General features: G+C 41.7%; 1 protein-coding gene and 1 pseudogene across 3 annotated transcripts in view; one reads left to right on the forward strand and one right to left on the reverse strand.

The window, feature by feature from the left end:
- Positions 1 to 1707: 1707 nt before the first annotated feature.
- The window catches only part of GPR160 (G protein-coupled receptor 160), a 30971-nt gene continuing 16972 nt past the window's right edge, over positions 1708 to 15706 (forward strand). The window contains exons 1-3 of one of the 3 annotated variants that reach the window (XM_011380279.2): positions 1708 to 1907; positions 2575 to 2710; positions 6768 to 6815. The gene's annotated coding sequence lies outside the window, so the exon portion shown is untranslated. The remainder of the gene's footprint in view (positions 1908 to 2574; positions 2711 to 6767; positions 6816 to 15706) is intronic. The other 2 variants (XM_011380289.2, XM_023524695.1) reach the window with 2 other exon arrangements.
- On the reverse strand, positions 4447 to 5277 carry LOC105305993 (annotated as a pseudogene).

Here is a 15706-nt window from a genome sequence, read left to right on the forward strand (position 1 = left end):
GCAAAATCTGAGTTCTCTTAAAAGGAAAAGTGGGGAATGATTAGTGCGGAGGCAGTAAGCAGCATCTTCCCCATGATGAATACCTGACATTAAGAATGTTGGAGGAGGAACAGCTCCCTCAGAAGTGCTGCTGGTTTAAGTGGATTCCAGGGGCTCTGAGCACCACTGTTGATGAATTTTGCTGCAAGAGAAGCAGAAAATGTAGTCTATGTTTTAAGCAGCCCTAGACTCAGCTTCAATTCTATTATTATGGAAGGAGAGAATGGATGTTGGGGAATAACCAGGGGCTCTGCCACAGTTTCTCCACCAGCCCCAGAGACAGCGTTCCCCTTGTGACAGAGTCTGATATGCACAGCAATATACTCCTTAATCTTTTTTAGACAGGATGGGTTGGGAGGGCAGGTAGTTGTTGGTACAAGCTTTGGGAATGGAGAGAGAGTAGTGGGCATTTGGGGATACTTAGAGATGCTAGGAGCATCCAAAGACAAATTCAGCCTCCTAGATTGGCCTGCGACAAGGCTTTTAAGAGTGCAGGCTGGATTCTCAGAGACATCTAGTCCCAGCCCTGTCATTAGCAAGGCACTTCACCTTTCTAGTCCTCATTTTCCTCTTCTGTAAAGGGGAATAAAACCCACCTTGTAGGGTTGGTGTGAGCCTAGGTTGAAGTGATACGTGTCCAGCTCCTGTTTTATGCTAGATGCTCCATAGATGGCAGTTGTTATTTTTGATAGGAACGTGATGTGGCTCCCACAACCCCTAACTCAGCTTACATCCTCTCCTTCTCAGCTATACACACTTGCCATTCTGCTGTCAGAACATGCACTTTATGCAGCTTTCCACTTATGCCTTTGTGGCAGTGGACTCTTGGCTGAAACACCTCACATCCTGGTGAATCCTGTAGTCCTTCATGCCTCAGTTCACCTTTCCTCTTCTCCAGGAATTTCCTCTTTGACCTCCCCAGGTTGAGTCAAGCCCTTCCTCAGTTGCTCTAGCAGCCTATACTTAATTCCATCATGGTTCTTATTGCACCCTCGGGCAGACCTTAACTATCTTCCTTGCAAGGCCAGTCCAGGCTCTCTGGGAGGTTAAGGCCCAAGCCAATCCCCTTGTTGAAAGCCCTGCATGAAAAGGAGGAGGAGGAAAGTGTGCCCTATTTTAAATGTTTAAATGTCCTAGGTACTTAACAAATGTTTAAAAGTCCTAGGTACTTAACAAATATCTGCTGAGTATCAAATTAGCACTGTTGACACAAAAAAAGACAATGCAATATAAGTGTGCTATTTGCAAATGTGCTATTTGCAGACTTTTATTTAAAAATCGTAATTCATAGTGCACTACAGGCGGTTTCTTAATGGCATGCACATTTCAAGTTCTGTAACCCTGTGTATACGCCAACCTGAAGGCAACTGCCAAAGAACTCCTGATCACCCAACTGGGAAGATGGAAGCTCCTTGTGTTGGGGTTGGGGCTTCAAGAGCTGGCATGCAGAAGAGGGTCTCACTGAGCGCCGAGCGTCTCCCACTCCTGTCACCCTCCATCTGCACCCTGGTGGTGTCACTTCTCTCAGCTCCTCTCCCGCGGGTCCGAAGTGGCAGCTTTCGTTGGGTTTTGCCGCCCCGCCGGCAGGCGGCGCTCTCCACCCATCTCCCGCCGGGGTCGCGACGGGGCGTGCGCGCTCAAAGGCTGCTCGGTGCAGACGCCCGCACTTCCTGGTCGCGGCGGGGTCCCGGGGGTGGTGCTCGCCGCTCCCTCCCCTCCTCCGGGGAGCGCGCAGCGCTCACGCCCCCCGCTTGGCGATCACCTGGGGCCGAGCGCTGCAGGTGCCGGTGCGGCGACCTTGTCGCGTGTCTGGTCCAGCGCCCTGCGCGTGGGACGCGGAGCGCGAGCCGGGAGCTGCCGCGCCGTGGGTGAGTCCGGGTGGTCAACGGCACCGGCCCCGCTCGCCGCTTCCCAGACGGGCGCTCTGCGCGAGGAGGGAGAGGAATCAGCCTTCCAGGGATTCTGAGGCTGGGCTTTCTGTACTACTGAAGAGGTCCTAGTCTGTGTGTTGGGGAGGAGGGGGTGTTGGCTGAAAGCTACAGACGCCGAACCTGACTTTTTTGGGCGGGCAGGGGCGGGGGTTGCGTAGCCTTCGCGCCTGGAGCTCTCGTGGGCTTGGGGACCAGGAGGATAGCGGATGGAACCTGGTGGCCTGGGTTGGGCGTATACTCACACTCAGACGCTCGCATCCTGTTTTCGGGGGAGATAGCTCTTAAATATCATAAAAACATGATTTTATAGAAATAGATGTTTGTAATTGTCTCCTTTCTCTGTGTATAGTTACTTAAACGCACGTGTATTCGTTGGGACGGACTTTACATTCCCCCTCTCCCGGCCTTGGCGAGTTGGGGACGGTGTCCCCGCGCACACCAGGCTGTGGGATTAAGCCCCAAGGCTTTGCAGAGCTGTTTGTGTTTGGAGACCATGGCGCCCGGGTTGGTTCCTCTATGACCAGCCTGAGCTGGTTCGAAATTCTCTCTAGATAATCTGGGACTGCCCTCGAGAACTCGTTGGCTGAAGCTTTTTCTCACCTAGGCAGGTGGCCTTGGTACGTGGCAGCAGGGCCCGCTCCCCCGCATTCCTGAGGCTACCGCGAAGACCCTGCCTGCAGAGGAAAAATCTAGCCGGAGGAAACGCGCTCGCTTCGCCCCACCTTCTGCACATGATTCGGGTAAGGAGCTGGGGCTGTTGCTCAAACTCAGAGTTAAACCCCCACAGATCAGAATTGCAGAGGACCTGAATGAGTGTTTGGCTCTCAGAATTACTAATCGCCCCAAGTTAAATCGTTTCCCCTGTGGTTTTCAGACTTTTAACAGGAACTGAGTATCTGTGGTTTAAAAACCGTTTAAGAGACATACCATCGGTAATGCAATGTGTGAGCCTTGGTTGGATCCTGAGTTGATGAAAAAGGTTTTATAAAATTGGGCCAAGAGGAAATTCGTACTGGTTATTTCATAGCATTAAAGATGTTAGTTTTATTTAGTTACTTTAGGTAATGGTATCATGATTACAGTTTTCTTTTTTTAATCCTTATCTTTTAGAGATACATACTAAAATTGAAATATAGGTTGAGGATTTGCTACAAAATAATCCAGTTTTGGGGAGCACTGCTAGTGAAGTAGTGACAGGGATCGAGATGAAAGGAGATTGGCCAAGAGTTGTTAATAGTTGAAGCTGGATGAAGGGTATGGGGTATGGTATTGCTTACTTGGCACTGTTGTCTCTACTTTTGTATGTTTGGCATTTTCCTTTCAAAGTACCACCACCACCTGTGAAGCTTTGTTTGGAAGGCAAGGCTTTGCACAGATCCTCAGTCTTTGTAAATTGGGTGTAAAGGCTGCCTCTCCAGCCTCAGAAAGTCTTTTTTAACCTCATGGATGCCGCTTTATTTTGCTCAGAAGGTGTAGGGTGTTTGCTGAGTGTGGCAGAGCTGAGCGGATCAAGTTGATGCAGGTGGATGCTGGGTCAGCTTTTTTTATACAAAGGGCATTAGTAAGCCTGGGGTTGAGTTGTTTCCAAACAGACCGGTTGTGTAAAATGTGTTAGCAGCTTTTCTGAACTGCCCAAATCCTTTCAAGTTATACTCATCAAAAAACAAAGCTCAGAGTAATAAACACACCCATATGCACTTAGGATTTGTGTACATTTATGGAAACATTTCATACATCAATAAAAAGTGTGTATTATAAAACAAATCACAGGGTGAGTGGAGATCTACTTATTACCTAAAAGAGACTTTTTTTTTTTTAAACATACTCATTTAACTTTATCAGTGTCATTTAAAGCTTGATTTTATAAAATACAAAAAGACATTTTTAAGAGTTCTGTATCACCGGAATTTAAACAGTAGGAATATCGATAGCTTTTTAGGTGTAAGTTATATAAATTAAAATCAAATAATTGGAGTTTTTTCAAAATATGGAAACTATACAAATGAAATAAATGGCAAAAGGACCTAATAGCAATATTTTGACATTTATGGATTACCAGTTACTTTAGGATCTAAACAAAGATTCTGAATATTCAGACTTCTTTTGCTGTTTCACATTCAGATATCTCCCTACCTATATTCTGAGTCAAGCTACTTGACCAAAAGGTCTGATTTAGGAAGGCATTTAGCTTTATAGCAAAACTTTTTCCCTCTGTATTTACCACCTTCAAAGGAATTGACATTACAGCGCTGATGTAATGTGCTGGTTGCCTTTTGAACAGTGTGCAGAAAAATTATGTCCACCCTATGAAAAGCCCAACAGGTACCAAACAATGGGACAATTAAGCATAGCTCAATGAAGTATGTTAAGTTTCCCCATCTAAAAATTAACCAATGAAATAAAACACATGAACTATAGTTGACTTGGCTTCAGGAAAAGTACATTAGAGAATTACATCATTGTTGTCATCTCATTTTCAGTCATTGACAGAGATTTTGTAGGCCACCAAGCTATTTACTTTGTGGATTGTAGTAGTGAAGGAATGAAGACGGGCTTGCTCAGAACTAGTAATGAACTGTGGTCCCGACTCTTCCCATTTTTCAAGTACAACCAAATCCTTGTCTGTATATATCAGATCAAATGAACAGGACACTTCCAGCAGTGGTAGGAACGTGACTGTAGCTGTGATCTGTCTGATCATTGAGTGGATTTCATCTTGGATAGCCTTCTGAGACTTTTCTCTGGGTGTGCTGTCATCTTTGGCAGTCTTGTCAAACTCATTATCAAATTGCCATCTTTCAAGGACCTCTTTCAGTGTTTGAGATGGCTACCACCAGTTTCTGAACTGAACACTTGTATAACCAATCTTTCAGTTGTTCCACGACATTATTTAGGTATTTCATGAGCTCAGGATCAGCAGTTACAAGCAAAGTAAGTCCATATTTCTGCACGCAAGTTAAGGTTTCAGATGGATATCCGCCATGCTGATATAAAATGCCGTTGATGCCAAATGAGAACTCGGCCATGATTTCGGCGTTCCCACGCAGGGCGATGCCCTGCTCCCGGGAGAACTGTAGCGTGCCCCCCCCCACCTATTTATTTATTTATTTTTTATGACCTTACCTTTTTTTGCTTCAGGCATCATGACATGTAAATATTTAGCAAAGAATTGAGTCCTAAAAAATTTCACACTATTCTTTTCCTTTCTAAGAACCGTGTTTTGAAGAAGAAGGACGTAGGGAGTAATGCATTCAACTTGCTCGTTTTTTTCTCCTTCCTCTGGATTTATCATGTAATTCTTACTCATTCTGTCATGATTAGTAATTTGGAAAAGTAATGATTGTTTTAGGGAGCTATAAAAGTTCGGTAGAGGAAGGTTAGGCATACTCCTCAAAGATAAACCCGTATTTCTTAGTAGCTTCAGTGGAACTGATTTTAATGCCTATTTGCTTTTAAGAGAAAACAAGCCAAGTAAATGCTATTTGTGATAGTTGAAATGTTAGACAAATCCCTTCAGACTAGACCTTGCCTAGTGTAGATTTGCTAGCGTAAAAGAAGTGGTAAAGATCCTTTAAGGATTCAGTTGAGGAAATGCCGAAGCATGTCCCAGTTTTCTCTCAATGTATGGGAAAATGAGAGAATGAACAAAAGTACCCTTACAGTAGGAAAATATCATAGTGAATTCATTTTATTACATAAGCGAAATTGTTTGGCTTGTGGTTCAGGTTTCTGTGTGTGAATAAAAGATATATGCTTCTGTTAAGTGACTTTATTTTCTGCCTCAGTTCTCTAAAACAAGAGCATGGAGAGAGGAAAGAAACTTTCCTGGCCCTTAAGTGACCAGGCAATGACTTAATAATGTTTACTCTCCCTCAGTGTGAAGATAGTGGAATTGAACTCTGGAGAGTGGATTGCTAATAGCTATTTTAAGGAATAACCACAAATGTGACACCGTCTTCTCCTTCCATTATGTTATTTGAGGGTATAAACACATTAGAAAAGCAAGTTAGTGCTTAGAGGGTATAAACACATTAGAAAAGCAAGTTGTTGGCCTAGAAATGAGAGGAAAGTGTGTTGACAATCAGATCAGTAACTCTTCTAATTTGTAAGCACTTTGCTTTCATCTACATCACTTCATCCTATTCTGTGAGGTGGAGCAGCCGAGCTGGAGGATTATTTAAGTTTTTAACAGATGAGAACATCAAAATCTAAAAGAAGCTAAGTAAGACTTGCCAACTCGTTTCTTTAGTGATAGGGGGGAAGGAAATTTAACATTTGTTGAGAGTTCATGGTAGTCTTTACACATATATTTTTAATTCTCACAAATGTCTCTAAGTTGGGTATTGTCAGCTTGTTTTGCAGATGAAATTGTAGATAAGAGAGGCTAATAGTTTACTTGAGGTCTTGCAGCTAGTGAAAGTAGAGCCAGGATTTAAATTTAAATCTATTGGATTTACATTATTTCCAGCCTCTGTGCTGTTCCACACTACCTTTAGCATACAGCAGAGCTACGCCCCCAAGGCACACTTGACTGCCTTGGTTACAACCTGGGGAAATGGGCCACATCCAACTAACAGATATTTTATCAGGCCAGCTTAGAGTTAAAAAGAAAACTGAACCAATGTTGAAAATTGGGAGATTTCACATATTCTACCCACAAGAATTTCCAAAGGCAGTACTGAAGCAGCCTTCTCTCTAGAGAATAGTAGTACACTCCTTGGTCTCTACCACTCCCTAAAGTGTCCCGTGTCCTCGAGGCGGTGGACAATAGTGCTTACACTGTTTTTTCTCTTACAGTATGAGGTCTTTCTACATGCGCATCTATCTCAAGTGGGATAGCAAAAGGTAGGTTGACATGTTCTTCTCCCTAGAAAAATAGGAAAGGGTATATTCCTTTGAGAGAATGAAGAGTCTTTTGTTCACTCTGCAGTGCTTCCATGTCAGAAAATTACAAGATATGTCATTATTTTGCTCACACCCTATTAGCTTTATTTATTTACATAGAACTTTAGAGTTTTCCACCTCTGCAGTACAATAAAAAATGGAGTACATTTGTGGGCAAGCTGCAGTGGAGAAAAGGAATGCTTCTAAAATCCCAAACCACTAATTCTGTGTGTAGGGGAAGATGCATCTTGTGCATCTTGGAAGGTCCCCAGGGCATCCTGTGGAGATGGGGCACCAAGGAGCCTTCTTTCTTTAAGCAGCCTGATATTGGAGTCCAAATGGGTCCTGAGCTTGTGCATTGGCTCTCTGTGGCTGCTCTGAGGGTTCCCAGGACTTGTGAAGCTACTCCTTATTCTTCCTTCTCTGCCCAGCCCTCTCCAGCTAATCACAGATCTGCTCCTACACACTGCCTGGACATAGCTCTGTCCGAAAGCTCTGCGGGGGTGAGGAACTGAGGTGCTCACAGCTCAGCCTTTGAAAGCTTTCTGTGGTGCAAGTCCAAGGGTGGCCTAATTTCTCATTTTGAAATTTTCTGTTAAGTGTCATGGGACAGATGTCACTTCTGTCTATACTTGGAATTTCATTACAGTTGAAGCTTCTATTTAGATCTTTGTTTCCTTCCCCTGGATCTGAGTGTTCACAGTTCTGTGGGGTAGGGGGCCAGGGGGTGAAGAAGGGAAAGAGGAAGTACCACAGTGGAACCTTGTAGAATGGTTTTGAGGAAATGTCATGTACTGTTTTTAGGAATTTGTCACTAGAATTATCAGTCTAGGTATGACCATTGTGGTGGGGAAGAAACTTTACCTTTCAAGTTACTTTCAGCTGGTGTAATAAGTCTACATGAAACAGATTATCAAGAGAAAATAACCAAATTTAATTATATACATACATATATGAACCCCGCATATGTAAGAGAGTCAGAGACCCACATACATGAGAAGTTCAGAGACAGAAGAGGGAAAATGAGATATATGTGGCATCCTGAGCCAAGGAAGAGGTAAGGTGCCTTGGGGCTTCAGAGGAGAGAAAAGTCATTCACAAGATGCTAAGAAGAGCAGATGTTCAGTAATTAGAAGTTCGCCCTGCCGTAGAGATAAGCTATAAAATGTTATTTCGTGTAAGGTCTCCAATTTAAAATCTTTAAGGGAGAAGTAAAAATTTCTTGTGAACCTACAGAGTCTCGATAGCTGTCAGCTCAAAATAATTAACACGCCAAAGTGTCGCATGTTGGGGAGGCTGGTTCTGAATCCCTTCGACATGCCCCAGTGAGAGAAGAAAATTACAACAAAGGAGGGCTGCAAGTACAATGTCTTGTTTGGTTGAAAGACTTAAGCTTAGAGACCAAGGTGTTCTGTGAATGCCAGGCCATTGGTTGATTGGATCCTTTCCAGGAAAGCTCTGGGATTCAGGTGTGTGGGTTCGTGTTCCCTCAGGTAGGTGATCACTAACTCCCTGGTCAAATAGGCAGGTGGCGAGGAAAAGTGGGCTGATCGATTATCTCCCAGAGCAAACAAAGGTGAGAGAATGATCCTGAGTGTGGACTCCAGCCAGACTGCTGGATTATTTCCAGTTTTTCTCCCACCCACCTGTGTAGCCTTGACTATTTTTTTAACCACTCTGCCCCTGAGTTTTCTCCTGTGTAAAATGGAAGTATTAATAATACCTACCATGTTGGGCTGTGAGGAATTACATGGTATGTCAGTGCCTGGCATGGAATAAGGATTTGCTGTGGGTTAGCTCTTACTGTTGGTAGTCTTGCCTCCTTCAATTTTGCCTTTATTTGTGAGGGTGGGGAAGAGGGGGTCCCCATAAATTTAGAAGGAAGGCTGCAGGGTGGAAATGGTTAACAGCTCTCACCTCCCTATTTTCAGGGTGAGCTGTGGGCTGCCCATCTGAGCTGCCTCGTGGCCTTAGGGAAATGTTCTCCATGACAAATGCTCACAGGGAGTTGGAGCAGCAGCAGTTTTGGATTGATGAAGAGAACTGGGCTGGAGTGGGTGGCTGTGCACCCAGGGCTTTGGCGCTGTTGTTTGGGGATTAAAATCCACACTGACTCTGGAAAAGAGATAGAATCCCCTGACATTCTGTTTGGGCACAGACTCCACCCTGTTGTGGAAGAGCAGACTGGTGTCAGTGTGGAATAGGGGCGGATACAGGAGTCCCAGCCCCATGTCTGCCACTGCTTGGCAGAAGCTTGCAACCGACTGAGTCCTCGGTGCCTCTGCTGTCAGCTGGGGATAAGCACACCTCATAGGAATGTTGTGAAGAGCTAATAAAAATGTTATGAGCAGGCATGGGGAAGGACTGTCTGACTTGCCCTTTAAAGGTGAAATCATAGAACAAGTACACCAGCAGATTTAAAGATGTCAATAACTAATATTTACATAGTACTTTTTATAGTTTTAAAAAGGGCTGTCTAATTAGACCTTCAACCAGGGGTGCAAGTTTATTGTTTGTGTTTGTTTCTAATGCCTTTTGCTGCCTGTCTGGAGAAATATAAAAGTGAACTGAGGTTCAGGCCAGAAATGAGCCTAGAAATGAGAACCTAGGAAGGGGCTATTCATTTTACTTTATCAGAGAAAGCAACACAAGTTTGTTTCCCTTGTTCCCTTAAAAAATCATAGTGAGCAGTGATATCCTGGGGAGGGAAAGGGAGAGATTCAAAACCAAGATGTTCCCAGGAAGCTGAAAGCATGCATTGTGTCCAGGGAGGCTTAATGGACGGGCAGCCGGTCCCGTCCAAGCAGCCAAGGCAGACAGAGGTCACCCCTGTTAACCGCTCCTGCCCAGACCATTTATAGAAGTACCCACTGGGGGTCAGGGAAGAGGAGAGGCCTTGGGCTTTTGGACTCCTTCCTCTTCCTGCCCCAGGTCCAGACCTTTCTCCTCCTCTCATTTCTCCTCCTTCACTCCCAGCCACGTATTCCAGTAAGATATCTAACAGCTCCACACCCCTATCCCATCCCCCAGCTAATAAGCCCTCAAGCCTGCTCCCTTCTAACCAGCCCTTGAATGGCTTTCTTTCCACTGCCTCTTCCATTTTCCATTGTTATTCTTGTCTCCATTGCCTCCTAATCCTGCTTGGCACCTTCCCTCCTTTCAATTTATTTTATTCTGGAGAGTTGAAGAGAAAGAATATCTATGAGCTCACTATCGCAGGGTCCAAAGCCATTAACATTGTGGTGTATTTTATCCCACTTTTGTTTTGTTTGCTTTTGTTCTTTATACATTTAATACATTTTATGTAGCATTTAAACGAAGTTGTCATGCTGTGATTAAAGTGTGTCATTGCATTTTTCCATGTCTTTACAAATACCATTTGTAGTAATCGCATGCTATTTCAGCCTTTTTTAGCCCTTCTCTTAATATTTGGGAAAAGTGGTTGCTCTTTTTTTTGATGCCGTAAATCATTCTAAGTTGAATGTACATAAACTTTTGATTCTGTGATACATTTCGTCTTCATCACTGGTTCCTGGTTCCTGGTATAGAGCAGCTGGTGAAAGGCGTGTCTTTTGTTATTTATAATAAGCCCCTGTTAACCATACCTTAGTTTATGCACCCTTTCCCATACTTTGCCCTAGTTTATGCTCATGAAGTGCTTCTTGGTAGATGGGGAGCTGGTTGCTAGGGGACCCAACCAGGTTATTAGAGAGTTGCAGCTTTCAGTCCCACCTCCTGACCTCTAAGAAGGGGAGGTATACTAGGGATTGAATTCAGTCATCAGTGGCCAATGATTTAATCAAGAAGGTGAGGGCATGGAGGTTCTGCACCCTTTCCCATACTTTGCCCTAGGCATCTCTTCCAGTTGGCTGTTCCTAGGTTGTATCCTTTATAATAAATCAGTAATAGTGTCAACAAAAATTCCCCCCCCCCAAAAAAATCCCTCCCCACCAAAATATTAGGAAATGGAGAGACTTTATTCATGTGAAGTTTGCAAACCCAGGAGATGCAGCCTCTGGTAGAAACCAAAAGTGTGCTCCACAGAGACATAGGGAAGGCTGCCTTTTATAGAGGAAGTTCCCACACTGGTCCCCAATAAGGTCTACTTTATGTAAATGAGGTATCCAAATTCATATGATTCTGATGGAGTGAATCTTACAGTCCTGATTTGTCAGCATTATGCATCCTGATTTACATAAGGTCTACTTTATGTAAATGAGGTATCCAAATTCATACGATTCTGATGGAGTGAATCTTACAGTCCTGATTTGTTAGCATTATGCATCCTGATTATGGAGCAGTTCTGATTGATTGGTTTAAATGCAAATGAGGATATAATCGTGCAGTTCTGATTGGATGAGGCAGGTCTCAGTCCATCGGTTGAAAGATGAAACCAAGAACTCTCTTAATGATAATTGGCTCAGAAGGGCGTAAATGAGCAGGGCACAGTTTGGGAAACCAAGAGTTCAGTGTGAGGTTCTGTCTGGGTATAGAAAATACTTAGGAAGCCCCTGTCAGGAGATGGCTACTAGACTCTGATAACTTATGAAATTTGGGCCCTCAATTGATCATTGGGGAGTCCATCCCAGCAAATAAATTTCGTCTCTGGGTTCACGTCAAATGAATCTTTATTCTTGGGGTTTAGATAAGTAAAGTGTTTCCCTGAGTTTTATTGAGCCTGAGGAGGGGGTCATTGGACTCCCTTGATTTATAGCTGTTTGTTAGAAGTACAGGTGACAATCTGGAACTTATAAGTGGCATCTAAAGTGGGAAGCAGTCTTGTGGGACTGAGCCCTCTACCTGTGGGGTCTGCACTAATTCTGGGTAGTTAGTGTTAGAATTGATTGGTATAGAAAAACCTACACATTTGGTGTCAGAAGTGTGAGTAGAGACAGTGTTTTTACATTTTGATTCCAGTTCACATTATTTGGGACAGATTCCTATAAGAATAATTACTTAATAATTATTGAATCAAAGGTTTTAAATAGTAAAAAGTTTTCTTTTCTTTCCCCTTTTCCCTTAAAGTTCTTCTGACTGGTCAGATAATTCAAATGACATACAGCAGATTAACAGAAAAAAATCAAGTTTTAATATGGGGAATTCACTTAAGCATGAAAATTCCAAAGACAGCAAGGCAAAATGAGGTATATATATCATTCAGAACTTAGGGGTAAGTAAGGCAATTCACAGCAAGATGAAAAGAGTTATTGTTTAGTAAACAAATGTGTATTGCGTCATCTTGAAAATGGCACAGAGAGGAGACTTTGTCAAATAGGCCTTTCTAGGTTCTCCTTGTCAGTCACACCTAGCTCATATTAAAATATAGTCATCTCATGATGGTAGCTTCCTGCCTGGAGTAAGTCTTTTGAATTCTTTTAAGCAGTAGGGGAGAAGGTCAGTTTCTTCCTGAGCCTTCTGGGCCTTGATTATTTTCAGCTGAAATAATCTGCATGCCAGAGTGGTACATCTTAGAGCAACTCATTCTGCACCACTGGTTTTTAACCTCCCCATCCCCCATTCAATAAGACTATCTAAGGACAAGAGCACATTCCCTCAGTGACATTGATTCAGGGATCAGCAGAATCTCTGGGAGGCAGGGGGAATTCCATTATGTCCTCCTGTGAGAAGCCCTGATATATACAGTTTTTAGTTTGCTTCTGTTGTTTAACATTATATGTCAGCATTTTCCAGGTCTTTAATTTTTCTGAAAAGCTTTTTTTTTTTTTTCATGGCTGCAGATAGTAGTCTATCTTATGACTATCGTAATTCATTTGATTACTTCCCTCTTGTTAGGCATTTAAGTTGTTTTGATTCTTTTGGAGCAGGAGAGTGTTCTGTATGTTAAGTATGCTGAAGTGAGCTGCTCATGTAGTAATTATTTCATTCAACTCTGATTATTTTCTTATGATAAATCTCTGGAGTGGAGGTACTGGGTCAAAAGGCATGAACATTTTAAACACTCTTTAAAATGCAACAGGAGTGTAGGAGGTGCCCGGACACTGCACCCTCCACAGCAGTGGGTAGTGTGGTCTGTAGACAAACTCTTCTGGGGTGCAGCAGCCATGCCTAGTTAGTCATCACACCTCCAGCCCCGGCCTAGAGCAGACTCAAAAGTGTCTGGGGGAGTGGAGGAGAAGTTACCAGAAAGGTAGGTGGCTGCCTGTGGTGGCGGCGTTTCCTTGCTCCTGGTTTGAGTCCCAAGTTGTAATAGATGCCGCTGATCAGGCAGCAACTTCCTTCAAGGAGTGTTTGCACAAGTTAGCCTTGCCTTCCTGTGGCTGGAGAGGGCGGGAGGTGGAGCAGAAAGACCTGCAGTTAATAGAGGCTTGAAATCAGGATCTAACTTACAAGTCCTGAATCTACTGGACCTGACTGGCATCGAATTTGTTTTTGTTTCATGTTTGGGTCTGTTTTGTTATCTAACACTTTTCCTCCCACAAGCAAACCAGGAAACTCCTGTTAAGTAAACTTTATTCTGTAAGGTACACTCAGATTTTGATATAAAAGTGAAATATCAGCATTGTATTTGTGATTGAGCCACTGTTTGAACTTGGATGCCTAGAATATATTTTTGGTCTTCCATAAGTATTTTTGGAGTAAATGAGTGAATGAATATACAAAGAATAAATGAGTTTGACTGTTTTATACCATACATATGTTAAATATACATATGTGTATGTATCACATGGCATAATTAAAACATTTAAAAATGAGTATTAAATTATTATCCAGTCATTTATATTAACTGTTCAACATGTTATGATTTCAAAATTGATACACACCATATCTTCTTTGGATCTGAAAATAAATAGGATTGATTGATTTCATAGTTTGACTAGCAGTAAGTCTTTTTTTGGCATTTTTAATCATTTAAAAACTTACTGAGGTACATATAGTAAAATACACAGATCCTAATTGTTGCATTTTGATACATGTATACACCCATGTAAAAAACATCACTGTCAAAATACAGAAGCATTTTCATGCTCCAGAAAGTTCTCTTGTGCCCCTTTGCAGTCAGTCTCTCTACCCCAGAGGCAATTGCTGTTCTGATTTCTAGTACCAAAAGTGAACTTTGCCTGTTCGTAACTTCATATAAATGGAACACAACACAATAATAGAAAAAAAGAGAACACTCTTTTATAAATGGAATATAGTATACAATAGGACAACTAAAGTGTCTTCTTTTGTCAACATGTTTTTGAGATTCATGCATGTTGTGTAGCTTGTTCTTTATTAATAGCCAATATTTCATTCTTTGATTATACCACAATTTATCCATTCTCCTTGGAAGACCATTTGGATTGCTTCCAGTTTTGGCCTATTTTAAATAAAGCTGCTATGAACATTCTTGTACAAGTCCTTTAAAAAAAATTTTATTGCGATGTAGTTTATGTGCCATAAAGTCATTTCATCGTAAGTGTACAGTTCTGTGATTATTATAGATTTGTACAGCCATCACCACAATCTAATTTTAGAATATTTCTATCACCCCCAAAGTTCCCTCATGCCAGTCCTCACCCCTAAGCCCAGGCAGCCATTCATCTGCTTTCTGTCTCTTGCCTTTTTTGGATATTTTCTATAAATGGAATACTAGAATATGTGGTGTTTTGTGTCTGAACATTCATATACAGGTATTTGTATAGACCTATATTTTAATTTCTCTTGAGTCTGGAGTGTAATTACTGGATAATATAATACCTTTATGTTTTAACTTTTTAAGAAACTGCTAAACTGTTATCCAGAAATGACTGTATGAGAGATTTGATTTGTTCACATTTTGGCCAACACTCAATATTGTTAGTTATTTTGATTCTAACCAAATTGTAGTATCACACTGCAATTTTAATTTACATTTTCCAAATGATTAATGATGTTGAGCACCTTTCCATGTGCTTATTAGTCATTCATATATCTTCTTTGGTGAAATGTCTAGTTTAGTCTTTTGCTCGTGTTTAAAATTGGGTTAGTTGTCACTGTCATCTCACTGAGTTTCAAAATTTTTTTATATATTCAAATAAAAATATTTGAATAAAAATGTTCAAATATTTTTTAAATTCTAGAGGTAAGTTCTTTATCATGTATATGATTTGTAAATATTTTCTCCTAACTTATGACTTATCTTTTTATTTTTTAAATGCTGCCTTTTAAAGAAAAAAATTTTAATATTTCAAAGTCTCAGTTATCAATTTCTTTTATAGTTTGTGCTTTTAATTACATATCTAAGAAATATTTGCCTAACTTTGTACAAGTCTTTTTTTAAAATAGATTTTATCTTTTAGAGAAGTTTTAGATTCACAGCAAAATTAAACAGAAGGTACAATTTCCTGTATATACCCTGCCCCACACATGCATAGCCTCCCCGATTAGCAACGTCCCACATCAGAGTGGTACATTTGTTACAGTTGGTGAACATCATAATCACCCCAGATCCATAGCTTACATTACAGTTCACTCTTCTTGTTTGTTGTGGATGCTGTAGGTTTGGACAAATGTATGTCATGTACCCATCATTATAGTATCATACATAGTATTTTCACTGCCCTAAAAATTCTCTGCGTTCTGTCTATTCATCTCCCCAAATCTCAAACCCCTAGCAACCACTGTCATCCCTTTCCCCACCAGTTCACAACATTATTGGGGTAGGTTGCCAGCCACCACAGTTGCTATCTAGAGTTCTAGATAGTCATAGGTCATTGGACCTAATGACATGTATTCACCATTATAGTATTATACAGAGTGATACTAAAAATTCTCTGTGCTCTGCTTATTCATCCCTCTTTCCCTTCTAACCTCTGGGAACCACTGATCTTTTTACTGTCTCCATAGTTTTGCCTTTTCCAGAATGTCAT

Source organism: Pteropus vampyrus, unplaced genomic scaffold (assembly GCF_000151845.1).
Source record: "Pteropus vampyrus isolate Shadow unplaced genomic scaffold, Pvam_2.0 Scaffold12, whole genome shotgun sequence".
Classification (NCBI taxonomy): Eukaryota; Metazoa; Chordata; class Mammalia; order Chiroptera; family Pteropodidae; genus Pteropus; species Pteropus vampyrus.